General features: G+C 44.6%; 1 protein-coding gene across 1 annotated transcript in view; it reads right to left on the bottom strand.

The window, feature by feature from the left end:
- STK36 (serine/threonine kinase 36) overlaps positions 1–10,349 on the bottom strand; it is a 137,694-nt gene that overhangs the window by 80,249 nt on the left and 47,096 nt on the right. The window lies entirely within an intron of this gene.

Raw genomic sequence — 10,349 nt, 5'->3', positions numbered from 1 at the left:
AAATACAGCTTCCCTGACTGTAGCACCTAGAAAAGGCTTTCTAAATGAGTAGCAATGTGCAGGTGTCAGAGGGAATGGAGCAGGTTGAGAATCAGTCTGTACCTAAGCGGGAAAGAGAACTCAAGGCTTCTCTCAAGAGAGCAAGATCCCTGCAATGGTTCCAAAAAAAGAAAAGGTTTTGCTGGCTGAGACTGAATAGGAGAGCCTGGGTGAGAAACCCCTGAATGGAAGAAGGGCTGCAGAGTGCTTCCTGGGAGATAGAAGAGCATCTCTATTTTTCTGGGTAGAGACACACAGTTTGGAACCTGAGGCTTGCAAAAGCTATATTAAGACTGAAGTAGAAAGTAACAAACAGGTCCCTCTTAAGTATCTCAGGTCCTCAGACTCTGGGGTGGGATGAGGATGGGGGTCAGCCTGGAGCTGAAATTGAAACCCCCTGGCCAACAACCTATAATATCACCACTTTGAACTTCAGCTCCCATGTCTGGGGCATAGGGACTCTGGGATGGGGTGGACCTTGGCCCTGGGAGAAGACAGAATTACCTGACCCTACGCCTGGGTCCAGGAGCCACACAATAATGTCCTAAAACATGGGAAGCCTGAAAACAGAGCCCAAGTACCAGGATGCCCCTATTTTGGAGCCTCTCAGACCAGCTTTAGAAAGTTCTTTTATCCTCTTTTGTCAAACACTTACAACCCCAGAACTTGGCATGCTCTTCAAATCTTGCTCCCATTCCTGAATCACTATTTAAAATCTGTATCTAGGTGACATGTGGCCATGCATAAGAGGGCCAGTTTCAACACAAGGAGCTACAGAATGTCAGAGCAGGACTTCATTTTCTAGAGAAAAGGAGTGAGCACTAGAAAAATCAGCTCAACTGCCAGAGTCACCTAATGAATTAAGTGGCAGAAAGTAGCATAACAACCAAGGTCTCCACATGACCAGCTCAGAGATCTCACCAAGACTCTGCCCTTAGAAAGGGCTTTCACTAGGAAGCAGGTTAAAGCAGGGCTAAGAATCAATGAAGAATATCAAAGTTTTGTCTTTCCCTTCCATCATTTCTGTTTCCTCCATATCCCACAAAACAGCTTTTTTTTCTTTCTTTTCGTTTTCTCTCTTTTCCCCATCCTCTACCTGACCCATACCTTTCCCTCCCCCCCACCCCCAATCACTCTTTTCTCTCCTGTCCTCTCTGCCTATCTTCTTGCTCACTTGTCAGCCTCTCTTTGTTCTCTTTTCATCCTTCTCCCCATCATTTCATCCTCTCTTTTTTCTGGTTCACAACCCATGAGGATTTTGAAACTGTGGTCCAGTAGCACGTCCCTCTACTCAGCCTCACTTCCCCCCGTATCCTGGGAGACTAACTAAACAAACTGCCCAGAGAATGCAACTTAGAACCCAAGTGTTCTAGGTCTCAGTGTTTCCTCTGGTATCTGAAGGTAAATTGGTAAGGATGCTCACAGCTGGTGCAGGTGTGGTTAGAAAAGAAGACACAAAAGATTTGGGAGTAGGAGCAAGAGGCAGGGAGCAAAGGATGAAGACTGTGAGTAAGAGAGACTGGTCTTAACTGTTCACTCGTGGACACACATGTGGAGATCCTCAAGGGTACAGGTAATTTCCTCTATAATACAGATGAGAAAACAGAGACAAAAAATGAGGTGGGAAGTAGCCAGGGCTGCCAAGCAAGATTTGGTCCTCAACTTCCAGGTGGCTTATGGGAGACATGGCAGAAATGTCAACAGCATTACAGTGGGATTCAGGGTGTCTCCAGTCTCCCTGAGGAGCAGGAAGGAAGAGAATCATTCTGTCTACTCTTTTTTTCTAAGTTGTTACATTTTGTCTACTCTTTTGCTTCTGAGCAGGATTATGCCTGCTTCATGTAGAGAGGACAGAATGCCCCCAGACATCGTTCCTAGCCCTCAGAATGTCAGAGCTTGAAGACTTTTTATAACACATATAATCCAGAGGTTCCTGGCTACATCAATATTCCCTGGAGAGTGTCTTATAACAGAGATTCCTTAGCCCACAATCTACCAGATCAGAAATTCCAAGAATGGGGCTCAGGTAGATTTATTTTTATCAAGCACCTCTGACACACAGGCAAGTCTGGGAAACCCTAAACTCCCTCTTATTACAGATCAGGAAGTTGGAAACCAAAGTCACCTACCTGATTGATGGCAAAGTCAGGACTAGAAGCAAGTGCTCTTCCCAGAACAGCACTTGGGCATGCCAACAAACTGTCTTGGTCCAGTGAGCAGGCCAAGAACGAGGTATAGAATTCAAACCCTGGCTCTTTCCAAGGAAGTCTCATAACTCTCTCCCTATTTCCAGGGGTTCCTCTACTCCACCTGGGCCATGGCCAACCCTCATTTAGTAATCCTCAACAATCTGTTAATGAATCTATGCTAAAGCACAGTTATTCCAGTTCTCTCTCTCCTTACTATGGTGGGGCTCACCTCTAAGTGGCAGCCCTGGGTAGCTAAGAAGTCCCATATAAAGAGGTGATTGACCCCAGCCAGCAGGAAAATTGTAAGTCAAAGAAGATAAGCTAGAGAGAACCAGGAGGTCAGAGCCTTGTGGATCTGTTCTGGCAAAGGAATCCAGGGTGATTATATATATATATATATGATCCTCACCTGAGGATATGTTTATTGATTTTAGAGAAAGTGGAAGGGGGAGAGAGAGAGAAACATTGATGTGAGAAACATCAGTCAGTTGCCTCCCGTATGCGCCCCAACTGGGGATCAAACCCACAACCCAGACAGGTGCCCGGACTGGGAATCGAACCCACAACTTTTTGTGTACTTGTGTACGGGATAATGCTCCAACCAACTGAGCCACTGGGCCAGGGCCAGAGTGCAATTTAATCAAGGCATGTAGAAGGCAGACCTAGGGACTCAGGCAGGCAGAACATGGAAGAAAGGCTGGTCAGAGCCTCCAGGCCCTTACCGTGTGCAGGATAGCAGTCCTGTGTCTGTGAGCTCTGCAGTGCTTGCTCTCCACTGTGGGATGAGGAAACCCAGCCGGCTCCTTTTCTCCTTTGCTCCTCTTGCACTCGCTGGCTTTCTCCCCTCCTCTACTGCAGTTTGCTGCTGTGACTGGCAGAGTTACAGCCAGAAGGAAGGAGTGGGGTGGGGGGAAGTGTGAGCTATCTTCAGTCCAGCCCACCCAACTCTTAAAGGCCCAGGACACTGGTCAGTGAGGGAGTCGTGGGGATAGAGTGGGTAGAAAAGGATTAAGGGGAGGGATTGGAGCACCACATCTCCAGGGAGGAGGAGCCTGGCTGCCCTTCATCTTGGTGCCAGCCCTCACTGACCCCAATCCAGACTCAGCTCTCAAAGTGAAATCCAAGGAGTGTCTGAGTTGCAGTGCTCCATGAATCACGGCTTTTCATTCTGGTTGGTTTCTCTCTGCATGTTATACAGCTGTCTTTGCCCTTATTTCGTCTGGCTTCTTTCCATGGTATCCGTTTCCACCAGCCTGCCTGCTTCTGTATGTCTGCATGCTGCCTTGCAGGGCACTCAGTCTAGCTTCGCAGTGCAGTGAAAGAAAAAAAGGAATAGGATGGAAAAGGAAGATGAGGAGAAAGGGAGGAGAGGAATGATCTTAAGAGTGTAGGAGACAGGTTAGTATCTGTATATATATAATAGGCACTTGCTAAATACTTAAGGAATGTATACAGGAATTCATTTGTTCCTTTACATTCATTCATTCTATGAGCATTTGCTCAGCACCTCTAATGTGCAAGGACATACAGTACATGTGTGTTTATAAAGATGTGTGTGAAGCAGACTCACCATGTGTAAGAATCAAGGGCAAAAAGAGAAGCACAAGACTGGAAAGACCCAGCTGGGAAAGGAAGGTAATGAGCTTCTTATGTAAGGGTGAATGAATAGGCAGCTGAAACAGAAACCAAGATTGAGGAAAGAGGACCAAGTTAGGAGAGGAATAGGTGATTGTAAAGGGCTTTATTATAGCCCCATACTTCACAGTGAGAAACTGAGGCCCAGAGAAGTTTAGGCAATGCCCTGGACTCACCTATCAGTAGAAAAGACAACCCAGTCCCTTACACTCGCCCAAGCACTGTGAGCTGGGACCTACTTTTGCTCTGCCTTGGAAAGACTGCAGGTTATGGCTCTTTCTAGACCAGTAGATGACAGCAAAATAGCTGAGGGCATAGGGCATAGCCCTGTACTTGCTTGGACTTCTGTGGGATCCTTTTCCAGTGAGGTCTGTCTTAATCATGGGCACAGAGTGAACTAACTGTATAAAATGATGCAATTTTAAGTGTGCTGAGATCTGGCTGCCTCTCATGGCTCCCCCACATACCTCTCAACCGCCTAATATTCTACCATTAGTGATTATTTATAGCTAAACTTTAGTCCCATTAAAATAAAATCCTTCTAAGTGATTACCATAAATTTCAGTATAGTGGTGGTTACTTTTGGGAGGAGGTAGGAGTTGTGATGGAAAAGGCAGAGATCTGGCTTCTGAAACAGCTGGTCAAGTTCTATTTCCAGTTTTGGGTGCTAAAAAGGGTCTTCACTTTATTATAACTTATTAAGCTATATGTTTTCTTTTTTTAAAATATATTTCTTTATTGATTTCAGAGAGGAAGGGAGAGATAGAAACACCAATGATGAGAGAGAATCATTGATCGGCTGCCTCCTGCACGCCCCCACTGGGGATAGAGCCCACAACCCGGGCATGTGCCCTTGACCGGAATCAAACCTGGGACCTTTCAGTCCACAGGCTGATGCTCTATCCACTGAGCCAAACCAGCTAGGGCGCTATATGTTTTCTTTATGTAGTTTGCTATATCTGTATTATATAAGAGGGTTTCAAATTTTTGCACCTGATAATTTCTGAAGCCTTACTGGTTTTTCACAATTTATATCTAGGTTATGTTTACTGTACTTTAATGAGAGCAGGTTTTGATAAAGGAAGAGGAGTATACAGAGAGGGGAGGCAGAATGAGACCATTATTGGGAACAGGAAGATTATGGGGGTATCAATATTTAAACTGTGCTGATCTCAGATTTTAATTAATAGAGGCCATGTCTCACATGCTTGTCGCACTCTCCCATTTCTACTTCCTCAACATCATTATGTCCTTATTTTTTTTATGCTTCCCCTTCACATTCCCACTCCTCCAAGGTTATATATGGTTTGCCTCTTCCTAAGTGATTAATGGCTTCACCTTATTGCTGCCCAACCTTCTTCCCTTCAGGGTGTTCTATGAGGGGTACTCTCATTCAATCTGGATTTTCTGGGAGAGTCCGATCTCAAATATTCTCTTTCAGTGTCCTCATAAACAGTGCTCCCAGATCATATGTTCTGATTTTTGGGGCAGGCACTTGGAGACCTTCAAAGATTAGAATAGCTTCAAAGAGTGGCTTAGAAGACATGCTCATTGCAGGATGCTCTTTAGAATAGGAAGGGAGCAGATAGATGGCTCCAGGCAGAGGAACTATCCACCTGGTTTGGTTATTCCTATTCCCATAATGATTCCGGCCCTTCCTCCACTGTTGTCTATTATTAACAGATCCAGAAACCTGATCACAGTAGCAGCAGCACAGAGACTTTCTGGGAACTATGCCTAGGAAAGGACCAGAAGCCCTAAATTGAAGCCCTCGGCTGGCAGAGGAAGACCTAAACTCTACACTCTCACACTGCCATCCAGATAAGCCTAGACCCTCCTCCTGACACTAAGGAGTGACATCCTAAACATTTTTCTTTTGGGAACAGTCAGGCTAGGGAGTCAGAGACCAGTTCCCCAGCTCATCCAGCCATACTCACACTTCTGAAGTAAAACCCATCTTCTTGATGGTCCAAAAAGTAACACAAAATATTAAATTTCATTAAAAAAATCATCAGTGAGAGTACCTGTAGAATTAAAAGAATATATAACTTCAAAAGACCAGAGAATATATAGCCATTCCTTCATTCCAACAAAATTAAAAACAAACAACAAAATTAAAAACACCCAGGGGGAACAAGGAGGTATAAAATGAGAGAATGAAATGATAGAAGCTAGAATAAAAAAATACAAATGGTATATTCCATAAGAAACCTTTCAGAAAAGGTCATATAACAAAATACAAGCGTGTGCTATTAAGACTCATATCTACAAAAAGGTATTACTAAAAAGTTGACAGTTAAAGGACCACATCTGGGAATGGGAGGACTCCAATTTTCTTACTCAAGATTGCTTTGGCACTCTGCATTTCCATACACATTTTAGAATCAGCTTGTCAGTTTTCACAAAAATAAATGTGCTGGGATTTTAGTTAGAATTGAGTTTAATCAGATCAATTTGAAAAAATTGGCTTTTTACACTATTGTTCTCCAATTCGTGATGATATATCTCTCCATTTCTGTAGGTTTAAGAATGTTTCATTGTTTTCAATGTAAAAGTTCTGCATGTCTTTTGATATATTTCTAGTTCTTTAATTTCTTATGTTATTATAAATGATAATTTTAAGCTTTATTTTCTATCTATTGTTGTATTTAGAAACACAGTTGATATTTTTGTATATTGATTTTGCAAAATTCACTTAATTCTAAGAGCTTGTAGATTCTTTTAGATTTGTGTATACAATCATATTGTCAGCATTTTTTCCCCCTTTGTAATTTTGTCTTTTATTTTCTTGTCTTATCACACTGGCCATAACCAATATAACGGTAAGTGGAGGTGTGATATGAACATCTTTATCTTGTCCCTCATCTCATGGAGACTGATTTCAATACTTTATCAAATAATGATTTCAGCCCTAGCCGGTTTGGCTCAGTGGATAGAGTGTGTCAGCCTGCGGACTGAAGAGTCCCAGGTTCGATTCCAGTCAAGGGCACATGCCCGGGTTGCTGGCTCGGTCCAACGTGTAGGAGGCAGCCAATCAATGATTCCCTCTCATCATTGATGTTTCTATCTCTCTCTTCCTCTCTGAAATCAATAAAAATATATATTAAAAAATAATGATTTCAATATGTTTACTGCCGGGTTTTTGGGATAATTAATAAATATATATTTTTATTGATTTCAGAGAGGAAGAGATAGAAACATCAATGAGAGAGAATCATTGATTGGCTGCCTCCAGCATGCCCCATACTGGGGATTGAGCCTGCAACCTGGGCATGTGCCCTCACCTGGAATCTACTGATGACCTCTTGGCTCATAGGTAGATGCTCAACCACTGAGCCACACTGGCCAGGCTATCATCCTATATAATAAAAGCCTAATATACTAAGTGTGTGGTCAACTGGTCAGCCATTCAAACCAATCAAAGCATAGTATGCTAATGATATGCTAAGGCCGCTCAACTGCTCACTATGATGTGCACTGATCACCAGGGGCAGATATTCTGACCTGTACGTTACCTTGCTGCTGGGGTCTGGCTGATCGGGCCTGAGAGAGCCAGGCCGGGCACACCCTGGAGCCATCCCGCAGTCCCTCCCCGGCTGGCCAACCTCCTGCATCCCTCCCCTCCTTCACGATAGGGGCCTCCTGCATCCAGGCCCCAATCATGCACGGGTGGGGTCCCTTGGCCTGGCCTGCACCCTCTCAGAATTCTGGACCCCTCAGGGGATGTTGGAGAACTGGTTTCTGCTCAATCCTGCAGGCCAATTCATTTATTAGCCTATATAATAAAAGGCTAATATGCAAAGCAACCGAACAGTGGAACGACTGGTTTCTATGAAGTGCACTTACCACCAGGGGGCAGATGCTCAATGCAGTGATAGTCAATGCGCTCCCACAGGGGAGTGCTGAGGCAGTGCTAAGGATGTCCAGGGAGTGGGCCTAAGCCGCCAGTCGGACATCCCCCCGGGGGCTCCCAGACTGCGAGAGGGTGCAGGCCGGGCTGAGGGACACTCTGCATCCCTGCCGCTCCCCCATCGCATGAATTTCGTGCACTGGACCTCTAGTCTTTATATGATGCTAGATTTGATTTGCTTATCTTGTCTAGAAATTTTATGACTATATTCATGGGATTTTGGCCCTTGCTTTTCTTGATATCCTTGATAGGTTTTGGTGGCCAAGTTAATACTAACTATTCTACAATCACCAGTGAATTGAATGTTCCCTTTTTTCTAGTCTCTGGCAGTTAATGAGATTGGTGATTGTAGAATATGAAAATGTCCCTTTTTCCATTTCTAACATTGTTGATGTTATTTTTTCCTCATCAGTTTACTAAGAGTTTATCAATTTTATTATTTTCAAGGGAATGATATTGGGCTTTGTTGATTTTCTTTATTGTACATTAGTTTTCTAATTCACTGGTGTGCTTTTTTTGGTATCTTTCCTTCTATTTTTTGAATTTGCTATTCCTTTCCAGTTTCTTGACATGAAAACCTAGACCACTGACTTCAGCCTTTCTTTTATAATGTGTGAATTTAAAGTCATGTATCTCTTTTAAGTTCTGCTTTACCTGCATGCCACAAGTTTTGATACGGCACATCTTCATTATCATCCAATTACAATTTTTCCTAATTTCCTTTTGTGATTTCTTCTCTGATCCGGGGTTATTTAGAATTGTATTACTGGTTTTTTATTTATGGTTTAAGATTACACATTAAAATTTTTTAACAATTGAATTTAATGGGGGTGACATTGGTTAATAAAATTATATAGGTTTCAGGTGTACAATTCTGTAATATACCATCTGCATATTGTATTGTGTTCACCACCCCAATCTCCTTCTATCACCATTTATTCCCTGTATACCCTCTCCCCACCCCCCTCTGGTATAAATTTTGATTTTTCAAATTCTAGTTTATATTCAAAATCAGAGGCCCAGTGCATGAAATCAATGCATGGGTAGGGTCCCTAGGCCTGGCCAGCAATCAGGGCTGATCTGTGGGGTGACCAGTGGGGCAACTGGGGGGGGCCATTGACTTGGCTGGCCTAGGGCCTGTGTCGAGCATCTACTCCCTGGTGGCCAGTGTGCATCATAGCGACTGGTTGTTCCAGTTTGATCAATTTGCATATTAGGCTTTTATCATATAAAACTAGAGGCCTGGTGCATGAAATTCGTGTATGGAGGGGGTGTTCCTCAGCCTGGCCTGCACCCTCTCCAATCTGGGACTCCTCGGGGGACCCCCCTGTGGGATTAGGCCTAATCCCAAACAGACATCCCTATCGCAATACAGGACAACTGGCTCCTAACCACTCGCCTGCCTGCCTGACTACCCCTAACTCCTCTGTCTGCTGGCCTGACCGCCCCCCTGCTGACCTGATTGCCCCTACCTTATCCCCCTGCCTGATTGCCCCTAACCTCTCTGCCTGCCTGATCACCCCTAACTGCCTCTGCCTGCCTACCTGATCACCCCAACTGCCCTCCCCTGCCGGCCTGATCGCCCCTGCCTGCCTGCCTTGGCCCCCTCCACCATGGCTTTGTCCAGAAGGAAGTTGGACATATGGAAGATGGCCGGTTGGCCTGGTCTAATTATCATATTACCCTTTTATTAGTATAGATTATATAGGATAGGATTGCTTAAATGGGGGGGGGGGGGGTGGGGCGGGGATACCTTTTTCAGCAGGAGATGCTCTTAGCAAACAAAAACACATAATCCCTATGTCTGGACTGATAGCCAGCCATATGCACTATACCAGTGGTCGGCAAACTCATTAGTCAACAGAGCCAAATATCAACAGTACAACGATTGAAATTTCTTTTGAGAGCCAAAATTTTTAAACTTAAACTTCTTCTAACACCACTTCTTCAAAATAGACTCGCTCAGGCCGTGGTATTTTGTGGAAGAGCCAAACTCAAGGGGCCAAAGAGCTGCATGTGGCTCGTGAGCCGGTTTGCCAACCATGGCACTATACTGTCAAAGCAGTCATTAAAAAATTCAATCACTTTCGTACACCTTACACCAAACAGCTGTTGCCCTTAAAACCTCTTCTCAGCCCCCACCTTAGGTTCTGCCTTTGCAGTTCACCCAGAGCAGGTTCTGATTGGTCAGTTTCTATGCCAATCAGCGTCAAAAGCTCCACCTCCTAGGCAGCCATTGGTTCCTCGCAGTTCAACCAATTTTGGTTCTGACTGGTTGGTTTCTATGCCAGTCAGCGTCAAAAGCTCTGCCTCCTAGGCAGCCATTGGTTCCTCACAATTCACCCAGATTTAGTTCTGATTGGCCAGTTTCTATGCCAGTCAGCATCTCTGGGCCTATCTCCAGGCCTGATCATAGAGGTGGGGCTGATCAGCAGCCGCTCCAGGCTGCTGGCAAGTTGGCTGAACTGCTGACCTCTGGGAAAGGCCTTGCCAGCAGCCACTGCCGATCAGCCCTGTCTCTCTCCCCCAGAGGTCAGTTCAGCCTGCTCGCCTGCTGAGTATGCAGCCTGGCGTTC

This window comes from Cnephaeus nilssonii (assembly GCF_951640355.1).
Source record: "Cnephaeus nilssonii genome assembly, chromosome: 10".
Classification (NCBI taxonomy): Eukaryota; Metazoa; Chordata; class Mammalia; order Chiroptera; family Vespertilionidae; genus Cnephaeus; species Cnephaeus nilssonii.
Note: the sequence above shows the minus strand (reverse complement) of the source record. Positions and strands in the feature narration are given on the sequence as shown.